Genomic DNA, 11,503 nt, shown 5'->3' on the forward strand with positions numbered 1-11,503 from the left:
TAGACATTTGTGCAAAGGTCTCCTTCCCCCTCAGGCTGAGCCAGCAGCAAAAGAGAAGGGGCAACCTTGATGTCTCAAAAAAAAGCGTTAAAAAAGAAAAAGAAGCCAACAGTCAAAAATAGAAAGCAAATACTATTAGGAATAATAATAGCACCCCAGAAGTAGCAACCAACGAACCCAGGATCGTGATCTAAGGTAACATAAAAATAGCCACAAAGTCCAAGGGAAAAGAGAGAGAGATTTCTAGCAAGCACACTGCAGAATTCCCTCTGGAAATGCAGACGGGTTTGCTTCATTTCCTCTTCAGCTTTTGCTGAAATATCAAACAGCACAAAAGCCCCCTATTTGCACCGAGAATACAACTGTTGAGTGCATAAGCTCTCTCCACATCGCATTAGGCACATTTCCATTCAGCAACCAGCCTCTTTTGACTCCCATTCCTGTTTTGAAAAAGGGAGAAATCTGAACCCAGGAGCTGGTTTTGACAGTCCTTTATTTGCAAATCTGCTTGTCTTTCAAAGTCATTTTAGCTAGGAAACTTCACTGAATAAGAAAACGAAGCTCTCACCAATTCCTGCATCTGTCTAGAGCAAGGACTTCCCCAGAGGAGGAACCGAGCTCATCGAGGAGGCTCCCTCCTCCTGTTCCCCACTGACGTGCCCTCTTTTCCCTTTCCCACTATTCAGTCTGAGCTCTTCCACATCCCTATTATTTAAAACCCAGCTGCTCTTCCAGTCCCTACTACCCAGACCTGTCTCCTCTTCCACTCACAGAGGGCTTCTCCCAGAGCTGCATAAGGACCATTTCCTATTCCACGTGTTCCTCTTAAATTAACGTAGTAGCTAGAAACAAAAAAAGAAAAAAAAAAAAAAGGAGGAAGAATGGCAGATGCACTTATAGATGAGCTTTCAGGCCATAAATTGAGAGCCAAGACTGACAACCGATGCTGTGCAACCGCGAAGGCTGAGGGAGAGGTGGACAGCCTTTTCTCACTGATTCACGGACCAAGGAGCAGGAGGGGATGATGGCCACATCGTGGTAAATATAACAGGCTGGTTGAGACCCCCAAACCAGGCTCTTGGAGTTGAGAGTTGAATAAATACTTCAATGCCCTTAATTACTCTTTTTATTACCGTGTTTTAGTTACCTCAAATGGAGCGCGCGAAGGGATTAGTAAATAACGCTTTCCTTTGTTAACCTTTCTGTCTGCTTTTTGCTGCTCTGCCAAGACCTGACACCCTCCAAGACAAACAGAAAATATGTGAATAAATAAAGACTTCATCAGCTCCGCAAGGCGTTGAAACAAGAGCGGTGCAAAAAGGCTCAGGCGCATTAGTTTGATGGATAGGAGAGAACATCTCCAGAATTCCCATTACAGGATCTTTATGGTAGCGATCGATATTGCGGGATTAAGAGAGTTGCAAGATCTTTCCGTGTGAGATTTTGTATGATTTTCTGCGGCTCAGAGGCTGTACCCTGCTTCTTGCAGTACAGCAGGGCTGGTAAAACTCTGAGGGACTGTAAGTGTAATGCTGCTAGCAATGCTCAAACTATTTACCTTGGACCATTTGGGATTCACAGAGGACATCCTAGTAGTCTGAGCACGGTTGCCTGACTCGCTACCTTGTTTTAAGCCTTACTGCCATATGCCAAAGCGTATAATCTAGGCAGCTAAAACAGCAGAGCCTGCGTTCCTCACGTCTTTCTGTGAAAACAAACGCTGCCATAGGGACATCGTGGCCCCAGGCGTGGAAGGAGGTGGTGCATGAAGTCGTTCATGGCCGAGAAATTGTCTTCAAGACAACTTTCCCCATCAAATTGCGGGTCTGTGGAGAAGCAGCGACAAGGAGAATGATCAGAAGGGTGATGGCATGAGTGTGGGCCAGCCCCCCACGTCCTGCAATAGGAGAAGGGACCACTGGATATTTGTCTGCCCTCTTGCAGGATGACAACAGCTCCCGAAAGCACAGCAGCAAGCTGAACGCACGGGGTATCTCGGCCCTGCCAAGGAGGAGATGTCCGCTCTCCACCTGACCTTAGGGAAAGCTGGAGAGGCTCCTGCCGTGAACCTTCACCCTCCTGGAGGCATCTCAGCCTGCTTTACCCCCCTCCATCTCCCAGGCACTGGCAGGGCTCTGAGCCCCTGCTGCAGGGAATGCTGCCAGGGGGTCGGGGCAGCACCAAGACTACCTCGTCCGGGGCTTTTTTCTCCCCCTCCCCACGTTGTATTTACATCGCAGCCCCATTTCTTGCCGGTTTGCTCTTCCCTGGGCGGGGGGGAAAGGGAGTTTCAGTGCCTAAACCCCGAGGTCCTTCCGAGAGCTTTCTCCTGCCACAGAAAGTCCCTTCATCATCCCTAAGATTAACATAAAAGCGACTGAGGTTAATATCAGAGAAGCCAAACTATAAACTGAGAATTACGCTTTAGCCTAAATAAATCATCGCCTTCAAGGCCGGGTCTGTGGCCAGGTGGGGAGAGGAGGAGGGGGAAGGCTGGGACCCCCCCGGGGGCTGGGAGCGAGGGGACGCGGCGTGCAGGGGCTGAGCACTCAGAGGCCTCATCCAGCTTGCTAGGACCAACCTCTTTGGCGTTACCCAGGGGTAATCTGCCCTGCTTTTGGGGGGCTTCTGGAGGGAAAGCCTCCCCCCGCACCCCAGGGCTGCTTCCTCCCTCCCTGCGGGAAATGCCCCTCTAATGATTCCCCTGCCTCCCTGCTCTGCAGTTTGTCAGGCCGGCTGACTTCAAGCCATCCTGCATCTGTTTCGCCTAGAGAGCCGCGCTCGCCTACATTTTAATAAACCCTATAATTTACACATTTCCCTCATACCCTGTAATTTCACCACCCCGAGACACGGCGAAGGGAGAAAGCGCAGAGCTGGGAGCGCTCGCGGAAAGCACTGCCAGAGAATCAAGAAATAAGTAGAAGGCTTAAATCTGCAGCAGTAAAATAATCCAGGGGAGGGAGCCAACAATGACTGAAAAATAAACATCTCCCCCTGCAAAAGCCCGCAGCCAGCCCCGCTCCTCGCAGGCCGGCGCTGCCAAGAGATCGGGTGCACTGGGAAACGCGCCTGGGGACTCCAGGAAAAAAAAAAAAAAAAATTGATGCGGGTTATATGGACCCCTTTTATAAGGCAACTGTTAGTGGTAACTAAGTTTAAATTTATATGTTCAATAAAGTCTCTTTTTCCCCCCCCACTTCCAAGTGCCAGAACTACTCGAGGAAACCGACACACGCTTCCCATTTGAAAATGTGTTATTTGACCATTTTTATTCTCTGCTTTTGTTCTCGGGGCTGCAGCCCCTCCGAAGGCGAGGGGGGGCATTTCTGCGCCGAGATCAAAGCAGCCCTGTGTATACACACACTCGTGCAAATTATGTATTTGTGATCAAGTAACGCAGCATCAGGAAAAGCTAGGCGGGCATGTGGGAGAGTGAGATATTTACACAGGCCTGGCCAGAGGCAGAGGCATTATTTTAAGTGTTTTTTGCTGGTGCCAAGTCATCTGTTCACATATACGTGTGTGCGCGTAAAGATGATGGAGAGACCAGCTCACCAGAGCCAGGAAATTCAGCATTAACCCCCCCATTCCCCAACATGTCCTGACCGGACTCCTGACACCCTCTAAACCTGCATGTCCCCCCCGCTTTGCTCTTGTCACAGCGATGGTGCAGTTCAGGGTCCCTGTCACGGCAAGTCACGATCGTGCGTGAACCAGGACCGCTCTACAACACGCATCGGCCCCTCTCGCTTCCCCAGAGCAGCTTTATAGCTCACATAAAGGAATATATATATTTCCTCTATAAAGACACAGCTTAACCAAAGGATCTCAGGTTCTTCAGCATCAGAGGGAATAAAAAATAATAATTAAAAAAAAAGTGAAAAAAGAAAAGAAATCGCGGCTGTGCTGCAGACTCCCCAGGTGGGAAACGAAACGCTGCCACTCGAGTTTTGGGCCAGAAAGGGTAAAAAGCAGAGGGTGAGGAGGAAGGACCGAGGGATGGGAGATCCGCTGGGACCCCCCGGTTCTTCCCTTCTGTATGGAGTTATTCCCACGCCAGCTGGGACCAGGGCGAAGAGAAAAGCCCCCCCGTGGGGGCCGGGAGCACCCAGGCAGCCGTCCCTTGGGTGCTCGGGGGGGGGGGGGAGCCCCATCCCGGGGGATCCCAGAGCCGCCGGCATCGGAAAGAGGAGCAAGAGAGAAGCCAAGTCTGGCAGCGTGTTTACGATGTAAAATCACGATAAAACTTACACTGAAATTATTTCTAGCCCCAGCCGGGGTGGGAGGGAGGGGGGAAAGGGATGCGGGGGGGGGACTTGAGTTGATTCGAAATGTCCTTTCCAGGCGGGTGGCTGCCGGAGGAGACGGCGGGACAGTGGGTGGGTAAAGGTCCCCCGGGGAACAGTAAAGAAGAAAATCTCTCCTCTGCGCCAGCACGAAGCCTGGGAGGCTCAGACACGGGGGAACAGCTCCAAAATAGGGTGCAAAACCGCCGCGCTCCGGTGCCTTGAGAAACAGGGAACCCTTCCCAACCCCCCCACCTCAAACCCATTCCGGGGAGGGGACCCCCAGGGTGGGGAAGGGGACCCCGACCCACACCAGTCCTGCTTGGGGCAGGGACATGCAGCCCCCGGCATCGTGGAGCATCCCCGGCCGCGCTGCGGTCCCAGCCCGGCTGGGTGCGGGGCTTCTCCCCCCCTCTCCTGCCGCTTTCCCCTTCTCCTTCCACTCAATCTGCATTATTATTAGCAGTATTTTATCCTAGGAAAAACAAACGTCTCCCTCCCTTCCCACCACACACCGGGGGGGTAAGGGGTGGCAGGCCCAGATAACAAAGCAGCTGGTGTGGAACGAAGTTGTAAGGAAATAATTGATATGTAATAAGGCTGAGTGAATCTATCCCAAAGAAAATATTGCGTAAGCGGTTATGATTAAACATGCCCGGGCGAAAGGCGCTCTCATAAAGGAGTAATGGAGCTAAGGAAACAAATGATCATTGGGAATGTTAAACACAGAGGGGCATTTCATCACACAAACATAAATTCAGCTTGAAAGAGACTTAAGGGGGAAAAAAAAAAGAAAAAAAAAAAAGAAAAAAGCCCCCCTCTCCACCCCCCATTACCCTCAGGTTGTGCGACGGCCGCCGTTTGAAGATGCTGGCAGGGCGGGGGGGGCGGCAGGAGACCCGGCTGCCAAGGGAGGGCCCGATCCTGCCGCACGGTTTTAGACCCGGAGCAAAGCCAAGCCTCCCTCCCTCCCTCCCTTCGAGCGTGTGACCGGACCGGATCGGGGCCGGATCCTTCCTCCCACCGCCGATGAGGAGCCGCAGCACTGCCTCCATCCTCCTCTCTGCCCGATTTCTTCCCCCCTTCCAAGAACCTATATCCCCGACCAAGCAGCGCATCCCCCTGCCCCGTTTCTATCCCAAATCCCGAGCCTTTCCCCATTTTTATTAACAATAAATAAAAAAAAAAAGCCTAACGTTACCCCAGATAAACGAGGGGAAAAAAAAAGCCAAATACATCGCCAGAGCCTCCCTTCCTTTCAACATCGCTCTTCTCTCCCGGATAAATCCCATTTCTAAAGCCAGGGAGCGCGTTCGCACGGTGGGAAAGTCGCACCGCTTATTCCGGGGCCAAACCTCCGCCGCTTGACTTGTTTGGAGCTGGCGGCTTTACAGGCGGCAACGTGCTCTTGGCTGAAGCCCTCGCCGTCAGGCACAGGAATCCGGGCTAGGAAATTCGTTAGGAGGGAAAGAATTCCCTGCCCCGACTGCTTTCGGCTGATTTTGGCTCCGGGGAACCGGCCCGAGCACAGCCGGGATCAGCTCCGCTCCCACCTGGCTGCAGCACCAGGCGGTGTGCCGGCTTGTTATTAAGCATTTTAACCCATTTAAATCACCGTTCTCTTATTTTTTCTTTTTTTTTTGTGCCCTCTAAAACTAGCTGAGGTGGGTGTTTGCACCCACCCGGGGCTGCAGGACCGGCCCTGCCGCTGCCCCAAGCCCGGGCTGTTTGCGGGGCTGCAGGAGCTTGTTTTCGTTTGAATTAAATCCGGGGAAAAAGGCGGGGGGGGGGGCCAAGGAGAGAGGAGGGAGATATTTGTGTAACAACTTGAAATAATTTACCCCAGAAAAAGGAAATCTGGGCAAGAGTTTATCAGGCAGTTCCCTTTGCCAGCATGTTTAAAATGTATAAGTAATTTTAAAGTGTGTCTTCACTTAATATATTTTCCCCTTTCTCCTTCAGATGACAAGGAAGACCAGTGATTGCAAGATGTCTACAGATAGCGCCCTTTAAGAGTTTCCACATTGTATGGTTAGGGGAAAAAAAATGTGTTTGTGGTTCCTACGTCCCTGCCGACAACTTTCTTACAGTCTCGGTTTACGGCTCCTTTTGTTCGGGCTGCGCACGGCGGCTTTTAAATTACGCTGGTGTCCCCAGCCAAACCGGGGCTGGGGGGGGGGGAGAAATTCAGGGGTGACTCTGTGTGTCTAATAGGAGAGAAAAAGATTTCCTCTAAAAATACATAAAAGGGAGAAATTCCCCCAAATCGCGCCCGAAGTGACTCCCAGCAAATCCAGGTTTAACGGCGGCGCTGGCTTGGGTTTGATGCGGTATTTCGGGGCGGGGGGGGGGTATTAGAAAGAATCACTGAACCTTCATTTTTGGGGGGGAAATAAAGGGGTTTGTTGGTAATATTAGCGAGACACCCATTTTTTTTTTGGCAGACGCGGGGCCGGGCTGCGAGGGGAAGGAGCTGCCTGGCCTCGGGTAAAGCCCGACTACCGTTAGGCTCGGGATTAAAAACCATCATCGCGATCGCTACGAAATCAGAGCCGCTCGAGAGATAAATTACAACGGCTTCAACACAAGAACAAAAAACCTTTTTTTTTTTTTTTTCCTTTGGAAAAGGAGGCGAATTCCCTGTTTTCCAGACAGAAAGCACTTCTCCTTTCCTTTCCCCATAATTTAAAAGAAATATCTCCCGCTCCAGAGAGCTCTCGCAATGCACTTGCTGGAGAAAACACGGCCGTGCCTTTTGCCAGGGAGAGCTCCCGGGCGGGTGTGAGTGTCTGAAGAGTTTTCGCAGGACTTTCTCCATCTCGGAGGGAAGATGTTTCATTTCTGATTTCCTCCCTGCCTCTTCAAAAGGGGTGCGGAGACCTCCCTCCCACCACCCTGCGCTCAAATCAAAGCTTTGAAACAACCTTTAAAGCCGAAGGAAGAATGGACCGGTTCATTCCTTCGGCTTCGTGGTGAATATTAAGACTGTCCGGAGAAATTATCCGGGGTTTCTGCAGGGCGGAGCAGCCTCGCAAAGAGAAGGATGGAGGAAATTGTCCTGGGCTCCAGGAAAATATATTTTCTCGGAGCAGGCAGCAATGGCAGCCGGGAGTTTGTTTGTGCACAAGTACCTACAGCGGGATCAGGCAGGAGAAATAAAATTTCGCAAATAACTGTGCGCAGAGACACGTTTCCCAAAGCATCGAAGCAAGCCGTGAAACCGATTGCAGGATCGGGCTCTTGAATTGCCAGATATTTGGTTAATTGTGATATTTGGGGAGTGGACATCATTTAGGATCCTGAATCCGTTTTATCCTGACATGGGCGAATATAAGCCAGAAGATACTCGCGGTTTAGGCGCATTTAAAAGCCCGTCTTAAAACCAGCCCCGAAAACCCCGGTGTGACGGAGTCGTTACCGACTCGATGTTAATTCTCCAGTCACCATTTTTATTCCAAAAACCCCAGTACAAAGGCATTCTTTTTCCCCATGTAACGATCTACCTCAGCCCTACCACCGCTTTTAGTTTTTACAAATTTGTAAACGGGTGGGGAGGCACCTTCGAGCTCTCGGCCACCAAGAAAATCATCGAAACGCGCTTTTCCCGGTAGATAAGACATTTACTAAAATGGCCAAAAGAATAAAATACCCTGTATTGGTCTCCGTGACCCCGTTTTTTGTTTGTTTGTTTTCCTGGGGGCTGGAGGTGCGGAGCCATCGGGGCCGCACCTCGGACCCCGCTCACCCCCAGCCCCCATCCAGGCACATTTTGTCCCCCTTCATTGACACTGGGAGCACGGAACAGCCGGGCCGTGGTTTGTATGAATCGTGGTTTTCATTATTTTCGAGGTGGGAGGGAGACGGAAATAGGAAAGAAATATATATATTTTTTTTTATGTTGAGCTACTTCTTGGACACGAGCAGCGGGGAAAGGCAGGAAAGAGCCCCGAAAGGGCCCTAGTGGTGCTCGGTAGCAGCTTTCCCGACCCCCGAGTGTGTCCCCCGGCTCTCGGAGCCGCGGTCCTGCCCGCCCTTCAGCCCGCGGAGGTTGCGCGCTCCCCGCGGGAGAGCTGCCCTCCGCACCCGCGGAGCCGCATCTCCCCGCCCGCCCCATCCCTCGCAGCCGTCTCGTCGGGAGGGAAGAGCCGGCCCCTCACCACCCTCCGTGACAAGCTGCTAGCGCACGTTGCCAAAGAGGGTCTTAGAAAACAAAACGGACCCCCCCCCCCCAAAAAAAAAAAAATTAAAAAAAAAAAAACAAACCCCAAAGTTTTGTGCCATCTACAATCGGAGGGTGCAGGAAAGGGGAGGCGGGGAAAGGGGGTGGGTTTTTCTTTGATGAATTCCTAAACAATTCCTATTATTACTTTCTTCACCAACCAAGGGTGAATACAGGGTCCAAATGGCAAGATTTGCTTTTCAAAGAGTAACATGAAATCAAAACACCTGTTATACATTAGCCCTCTCCCACTTCCACCTCCCCTGTAAATGAAATCATTTAAATAAAAAAAAAAAGAAAGAAAAAATATAAGAGAGAATAAGCGTATTGTTTTTCTCTCCTGACATATGGGATCAGAGCTGGAGAACCGGGCATCGCTTCAGGTGAATAAATGAATAATAAACCATTTGGGAAGTGACCAGGCAAGTTCTACCAGAGCATCTTTAGGCACAGCCGCATCCAAAAACCCGACAGAGGCAGAGGCAGCCCCAGACCTACCCCCAAACTCCTCTGCCGGGTACAGACACCCAGAGGGCAGCGAGCCCAGAGGCAACCATCGAACACCACCAGCCCCAACCAGCGCACCCCCAAACCCTCCGCACCCACGGGCGGAGGGGGCCCAACGTCCGCCCCATCGGGTCCGCCCCACGCACGTCAGGCCGACCCCACCCGCGCCCACCCACCGGGGTATCCCCCCGCATTCCCCCATCAGAGCTGACCCCGCTCGTGTCCACCCCATCGATGCCAACCCCGGGCACGACCCTGCAGCCTGGACCAGGGGAATCGAAGGGCGGCCCCCAAGCTAAGGGCAAGCTGGGGGGGGGCCCAGGGGAGCCCCCCTTTACCTTGGTGGCAGGCGGGGGCTCGGCAGAGGTCTCATGGATGCCGAGGCCGCGGTGCCCCCGGCAGCAGGCTGGGCTGGCTACTGGCCCTATTTCCACTTGTAACTACGAGGGGACCCAATGCCTCTCCTCGATAAGGTATCACAGTGTCTCTGCAGTCGGCGGTCAGCACCTTAACTCGAAGCTCCACGGCACCGCCGGCAGCCGGGCCGGGATAGCGGGGAGATGTCGAGGCATTTCTGGGAATAATCACATCACACAAGTGCTTACATTCCGGCTTCCTTTCTCTTTATCCCTACCACCAAGTTTGAAGTCACACCTTCTACCGGATTGTTTAAGGTCTCTGGGTTGGAGTGGGGGTGGGTGGCAGTGAAGGAGTGTGTGTCTGTGTTGGGGCAGTGGGGGGGGGTTGCTGGTTGTTAATCTATAGGGTTCCTCCAGGCCAATAAAACTAACATGGTCAGAAATTTCTTCTTTTCAATAGAAACGTCTCCTTCTCCCCCGCCCTCCAACCCCTAACCCTTTCTGTTTGTTTTTTTGCCTGGACTTAAGGGTCTGCAAGAAGGACTGCAAGGTTGGGAGTCCCAAAAGCTGCTCAGAGCGAGCTGCAAAGTAACAAAAAGACTTTGTTTTCCCTATACAGTCACGTAGGGGTTCTGCTATACACATACGTATTGTGGAAAATTCACCTGGAAAGGAGACTATATACAAGTATCTTATACACAGGCACGCGCGCTAGGGTAGGTGTCCCGAAACGCAACTGAAGGCCTTAAACCTGCAGCATGCAGAAGGCTCGATATATGTGCTGGTATGAAAATAATCCACAGCAAACATCTGTGGGTGTGTGCACACAAATACCTCTTCACACATCGGATGCACACTTTACATATACAGGCATTTCTCTTAATTAGCTTCAGTTCTTAAAAACCTGAAAGGTGGGATTTTGACTGGGAGCTGAGTATCCCAGTGCCGTAAGTAGCTCTGGAAATTCATACTTTCCTTGCAGAAAATCACCCACCAGCATCTTTTTCATTGGGTATTTTGCTATATCCCCCCTCTGCTCTCTCTTCAGATTACCTATGGCTTTGTGCTACCATCTACTGTACGCTGTGCTCACCTCTTCATCCCCTTCATTTGAGCACCAACTGGAGATCTACTCGGAAATCTTAAAATCAACCTGAGTATTCATTCAAATAACAGGTCAGCAGAAACAAGCACTGATGCAAAGTGCCGGTGGGTCAGCTGAATCCCCTCTGCTTATGTTTTATATCAGGCATTCTGCTTGCCTGCTGAGCAGTAGCAGTCCAGAAGACACAGGCTGGTTTATCTCTCTCCCCCCGCAAAGATACTGGATTTTAGTATTTTACAAAAATGGCAATTTGGGGCAGTGGAAGCTGGTCATGAGGTATCCAGCACTCACGCACTTTAATGGGGAAGGTAAAATCAAGCAGATGGAGACAAGTGCTATCTGACTGAGAGGCAGCGTGGACTATTGCATGGCTACTGTCAGAGGGCGAAGCCTTTAGCAGTGCCCTTGATCTCGCTGTCACCCTTCCCATCCTTCATTTAGGTCGCTCTTTTCATTCTGTAACCACCCTGGGACCAGTAACTGCCTCTTCTTCATGTAGCTCTTGGACAAAACGAGGACCCCCAGCACACTATGACTCCGCTGTTTTCCAATAAATAATCGGAGCATATGTGCACCATGCCTATCACCGCAAAATCCGGGGTTTGGCTTGGATTTCTAGTTATCACCTAGTGCCAATAATAATAACAATAATAATAATAATATGAACATTGCTTTGTGGATTCAAACCTGCCAGAAAGGCAGTAAGCCAAGTATTACACTTGTGGGAGGTATCTTGCAGAGTACTCCAAGGATCTTTTGTTAGGTCTGGCCTTATTTAGTATTTTCATTAATGACCCTGTAAATGAATTACACAGCCCATTAATAAAACTGGCAGATGCTACCCAGTTAAGGGAACTCATGAAAGGCAAGAAAGGATTAAAAAGTGGGGAAAGAGGGGACAGAGAAAAGCTGAAAGAAAGGACAGAGAAAAGCAGAAAAAGAAAGGATAGAGAAAGAGCACAAAATTATTTGTGAGGATTAGATTCAAGGAAAGGTGGCTGGAGGATTATTCAAAATCCAGATT

Source organism: Haliaeetus albicilla, chromosome 10 (genome assembly GCF_947461875.1).
Source record: "Haliaeetus albicilla chromosome 10, bHalAlb1.1, whole genome shotgun sequence".
Taxonomy (NCBI): Eukaryota; Metazoa; Chordata; class Aves; order Accipitriformes; family Accipitridae; genus Haliaeetus; species Haliaeetus albicilla.